This window comes from Protopterus annectens, chromosome 7.part0 (assembly GCF_019279795.1).
Source record: "Protopterus annectens isolate FY-2018-M chromosome 7.part0, PAN1.0, whole genome shotgun sequence".
NCBI lineage: Eukaryota > Metazoa > Chordata > Ceratodontiformes > Protopteridae > Protopterus > Protopterus annectens.
Genome location: NC_056739.1, coordinates 1,593,166,934 through 1,593,172,933, shown reverse-complemented (window position 1 = coordinate 1,593,172,933; position 6,000 = coordinate 1,593,166,934). Strand labels below are relative to the sequence as shown.

The 6,000-nt window shown below is 35.9% G+C and overlaps 1 protein-coding gene across 2 annotated transcripts in view; it reads left to right on the top strand.

The window, feature by feature from the left end:
• Positions 1-6,000, top strand: part of FGD3 (FYVE, RhoGEF and PH domain containing 3) — a 1,715,774-nt gene that overhangs the window by 1,042,871 nt on the left and 666,903 nt on the right. The gene's annotated exons all lie outside the window — the stretch shown is intronic.

Here is a 6,000-nt window from a genome sequence, read left to right as displayed (position 1 = left end):
GTCCCAAGAGATATAAAATTTTAAGAAGTAGTGACAGGCAACAAAGTTTGTAAAGTTATGAAGAAAGTGTGGTAGAATTAGGTTGGATGAGAGCAAGAACATTTCCATTGTGAAGTAAGGTGCGAGTGCAGTGAGGTTTTAAACAAGGAGAGACTGTTGGTGGTGTGGATGGGAGAAAGAAGAGACATACAAGAGAGAAGGACATCAATTCATTCCCAGCAGGATGTGTTGGTTTATGCAATTTAATTACATTTTGGGAAATGGATCTTAGGAGTCTATCTGGTTTATGCATTTCAAAGGTATTTGCAAGGGAGGGGCAGAAAGACGGATTATGAATGAGTTTGTGAGATTGGATGAACTGGGTATATGTGAAGGAGTTTGGTAATTCTAGCCAACTTAATTGGTGAAGGTAAATACAGTGGTGAGAAGAGGCTCTATGACCTGCTGGAAAGTTGGATATTTTGTTATAACAAGATGAGAATTTTGTTTTGAGGGAAGATTGTAGGCTGGTTAGGATAGATGCACCATATAAAAGGGATGGGATGAGGTATGTATTAGCTAATGTAATCCTGGTGGTGGAAGAGATAAAGTGACTGTGGCAGTAAAGCATACCTAATTTTTTATGTTTTTTTTTTTATATTTGCTTGTAGATGCTTATCAAATATTACTTGATTGTCAATGATAATTTCTAGTAATTTTGTGTCAGAGACTAGTTCTAGGGGGGTATTATTATTGCTGGTAATTTTGAAAGATTCTTTGTCTAGAGAAGAGGTTTTGGATGCATTGAATAACATAAATTTTGTTTTGGTTGCATTAAGGGCTAGATGGTTGTCGAGCATCCACTGTTCAGTGGAAGAGAAGGCGGCTTGTGTTAGATTGTTAAAAGTTGTGATGGAAGGGGTGGAACAGATTATAGTAGAATCATCGGCATATTGGATGAGACTGGAGTTAGAAATGGCTTGGAAGAAATAATTTATGAATATATTGAATAGTAGGGGGCCTAGAATGAAACCTTCGAGGATGCCTGTGGATGTATTAAGGAAGGGTGAGGTAGCATTATTTTCAATTTAACTGCTTGTTGCCTGTTTGTGAGATAGCTTGAGAACCACTGGGTAGAGGAAGGGGATAGGTTAAGTTTAGAGAGTTTGGTAAGAAGGAGGTTGTTGGAAATAGTGTCAAATGCCTTAGAGAGGTTGAGGAAAAGACTGGATACAAAGTGGTCAGAGGCGTGGGCTTTGTTGATTGTTTCTAGGAAGGAGAGGAGGGCAGTGAAGGTACTATGACCTGGTCTAAAGCCATGCTGTGTGGGGGTAAGAAGCTGATTATTGATGAGGTAGGGTAAGAGTTGTTGATGTACACACTTTTCAAGTAGCTTAGAAATAGGGGATTGAGTGATGATAGGGTGAAAGTTTGGGATGTCATTATTATTGCCACCTTTATGGAGAGGAATAATAAAGGCCTTCTTCTAGAGCTGGGGGACCTGGCTTTCTGAGATAGACCAATTAATTAGTATGCTGATATGGAGCGCAGTGGCTTCTGCGGCTACTTTTAGGAAGTAGGAGGGAATTTCATCAGGGGCATTGGAACCAGGTTTTAATTTTAGGAGAAGTTTTTTATGGTGGATGTAGAGATGGGATTGATAGAGGAAGCTGAAGGTTGGAGGGAAGGGATGCTAGGGGAGGAAGGGGTGGGAGCACGGTGAGGAGGGGTTGTAGAGGTATTAGTGAAGGATGATGTTAGCTTGCTTATGGACTCTATGAAGAAATAATTAAATTGGGTGGCCAAGTCCATGTCAGAGGCATCTGGGTTTTTTCTGACATTTTCAGAATAAGGTAATTAGTCTGCTATATACAATATCTAACATTTTAATTGTACAGTAAATGCAGTGAAATGGATGCATCCTGAATCTGTGTGTGTGTGTGTGTGTGTGTGTGTGTGTGTGTGTGTGTGTGTGTGTGTGTGTGTGTATACACACATGCAATTTTGCACGTGTCCAACTGTTCTTTTGCCTTACAATTTAGAAGACAAAACACATTGAGAACTATATATATATTATTTTTAGTTCAGACATTATATCAGCACAGTAAAAACATGTTTGATATACACTAAGTTTGCCAGCTAGTTTACATTATATGTTATGAACTAAGTGTCACAAAACCAAATAGCTCAAGCCTACTGGCAGTCACTAGCAATATAGAACTACATTTGAAAACTTCTGTAAACAAAATGCCACAATGCTCAGCTTACACTTAGTTGCTTTAAGTGTAAAGGCATATAGACACATTGTTTTTTTTTTTTGTTTTGCATATCACATAATATATGCTTATAAAGGAAAATAATAACATGTTTGCAGGATCAACTATGTTATTTTTATGGAGAAATGTTCTTGCTTTAATTTGAATGTATATTAACTCAGTGCAAATTTGTTTCAAATATAAATACATATATGGATATGTGCATAATTTCCTTCACTGAAAAGAAGTCATGTACTCATCAATCCCTTAAACCTCACTCTTCCTCTAAAACATTACTCTGCATATATTGTTCCCACATTTTCCATTTATTTCTATGTAATTTGTTCCTACCTTTACCTAAAGATACTTCCTGTTATTTTCACTACTTCAAATACTGCTGTTTTAGACTTTGATTTCCATTTTCTAGTAATTGCTTTTTTGGCAGCCAACAGAATTAAATCTAACAAGTCCTTACTATGTCTAGGCAATTTAGATCTTGTATCTCAGCTCAATGTAGGCACATATGATATTTCTGACAGAGTTCTGTGTGGGGAAATTTTAAAGTCTGCCAACTCATTACACTACCAGAACATGTGTTCCCAGTTATTCCATTCTTCCCCATCAGACCTCTAATATTTGCATTCTACTACAGGAAAAAATCTACTTGGGGTATAAAAATACCTATGCAAACACCTCCAAGCACAAATCTTAAATCTTCTAGACTTTGTTGTATATTTGGGAACCAAACATATGTTCTCCCATCCTTTCCTTATGAATTGCTTTTCTATCCCCCTGTGAGTGATTCCTATAGTTATTGTACCATATTTATAAGCTCTACTAATTATCCTTTTTTAACTGCAGTTTCTGTTCTAGATTCAACCAAAAATTCTACTATTGCATACCTTTCACTTAGGATTCTCCAATACCTTCCACTTTGCCTATACTCTGATATCAATCCCTGATACGGAAGGCAGTCTGTAGCCTGCAGTCCAGTTGCCTTCATAGCTTCTGGTTGATAAAGATATGCCTGGCCTGTATATAAAAATAAAGGGACTAAAAAACATTTTCAGTGCTTTTGTCTTGCAATCCATATCCATAAAAATGAGCTTCCATTTTCTCGGTTTTTGTTTAATCTTTTGTTTAGTCTCTTCTCACATATCCTTAGTTGACAAAACAGAATCCTGTTTAACCCATACTCTGAAACACTTAATTTTATCATGCCCCATAAATATGGGTATCAGTGAACCACTTAATGTACGGGTACATAGTTTACAGCTATAGCCTTTGTTTGTCTTCATTGATTATATCATGAAAAAAGTTAAACTGTCTCAGATTGTTCTACAACACTAAGATGTCATTTTCTGGTTCTGGCAGGTACAAAATAATATCATCTGCAATTAAAGACAACTTTTCCTGATTGCAACACCAATTATATCACTGGGCTTCTGGGTCCATTATTTTCTTTGCCACTGGCTCCAAATATAACACAGATAACAAAAGGAAAAGAGGACAACCCTACCTGGTTCCTCTGTTCAAACGCAACTTAATTTTATCTCTGATCCCTCATATATAGTCCTAATTAATGTTATTATTGTATTAAGGAATGCAAATGTTTCCATTGCCCTACTCATAAAATCCCAGATTACTCTGTTGGATGTTTCTCTGCATCAAGACTCATCAATGGCAGCTGCATTTTCTTATAGTCTGCTCCTGTTTGGATCATTATGTTTCTATTAATGTCATCAGATTTTTGCCTCCCCTCCACAAAGCCACATTGATCCATATCTGTCAACTGTGACAACACCTTTGCCATTTTTTAGCTGTTTTACAAATAAACACTTTATAATCATGGTTTAAAATTGCAATGGCCCTATATGGACTATATGAAGCTGAGTCTGTTGGGTCTTTGCTCTTGTTAGGTATCACAGCCACCACAGCATTCTTCCAGTATGATGTCAGTGTTGCCTACTGTTAAACAAAACCTTCCAGATTTGTATCGTTTTCTTCCATCCTAGACTATAAACTTCCACAAGAATACCATCTATTCCTGGAGGCTTTCTTGCAGATTGATCATGTCTCCTTTGTTTCATCTCATTTCCTCCCATATTAACTGCAAATTGTTAAGCTTCATCAACGTGTAATCTTGGCATAGATACATTTTCTATAAATATTTCTATTTGTGTTTTATTTTCTTGATTTTCACATTCCTCTTCTTTATACAAATGTTCATAAAATTTCCAAAATACCTCTAATACCTTTACAGTATCTATGGTTATTTTCTTGTTATATGCTCCCTACGTTTGGCAGCAACCCTTTCAACTTTCTGTTGCCTAAGTCACTGTGCTAAAAGTTTTTGTGCTCTGAAATTATTATTAAAAAAACAGTTGCTTAGCAGCAATTTTTCTAAACTCATGCATATTATCTAGATTCTCCCTTATCTTCTCGTTAGCACTGTGCAGTTGCACCTCTGTTAGATTTCCCCTTATTCTGCAATACTTTAACCTTTGTCAGCCCCTCTAAATGATTCGTTACTTTTTAACCACATTTTTCTTTTATTTCTACCCTGTTTTTGAACTCCTTTTTATCCCACTCACTAGCTATATCTTCTGCAGAAATTTCTGTATTCTCTTGTAACTCTCAAATACTTTCCACTACCCATTCCATACATTCTTTTGTTTTTAACAAATAGGTTGGAAAGTGCAACTGTCTCATTTTTGCTTCATTATCCTGCATATTTATCTTGTTATTGAAACATGATCTGAAATAATTGTTGGATGTGTGTTAAAGCTTTCAGTTAAATGCACATGCTCCCGTGATATATAATTTCTGTGTAGTTTAGCCCAGTTATTGTACCTTGAGGAATAATATGCAAATTCTCCCTGAATTCTTACTACTGAAATCATATCATCCATACCAAATATGTTCCTACATTTCTTTAGAAGTCTATCCTCTATTGTTATAGTTTCCCTTCAAGGTCCCCCACACACATCCTCTCTGTTGCAAATGAAGTTTCAGTCTCCCCTATAAGTAATATTCCATGCTGAATGATGATTGTTTTCCCAAACTTTCTTAAGCTCCATAATAGCAGTTTTAATTGAAACATAAATACAATTTCAATTAGGGAAGTAAATATTGTGGGAAGAAATAGCCAGGGAATTGTTATGGCTAGGCTTGTATAGGCCCTAGGGCCAATAGCCTAGTACCAACCTATGAACCGATGAACATGCCAGCATAATCCTTCTCCCTTGCCAGTAGCCTCTTACAACCACAAATCTACCATTGCTTTTTTCTTTCTTTTATCAATGCTGGAGCTCTTCTTTCCCCCTGTCCCCAATATTATGCTAAGTATCCATCCTGAAATCCTTTCTTTATCAAATTCACATGCTCACTTATTTCCAAATATGTCTCCTGTAGCATTGCTATTTGAATTGTACATTTCTTATAATAATTCAGTATTATCTTTTTGTCTATACCTGTAAGGCCATTCACTTTCTAAAATAATATGTTTAGTGTAGCCATTATGATGTTAAGTTATTATTCTCACCTATTATATGTGACAGCTTTTTTAAATGTCTATTTCCAGTTTTGGTGTTACATGTACCCACTAATGTTTGGCAGACTTATCCTTTATATCATTGTTTCTTTGTTTTCTGCATTTCAACCTATGTCTCATTTTACAAGATTTTTTATTGAAATGAAAATCCTCAAGCAAAAAATAAAATAAAATAAAACTCAAACACCTCCATAATCTATTAACTTAAAACAG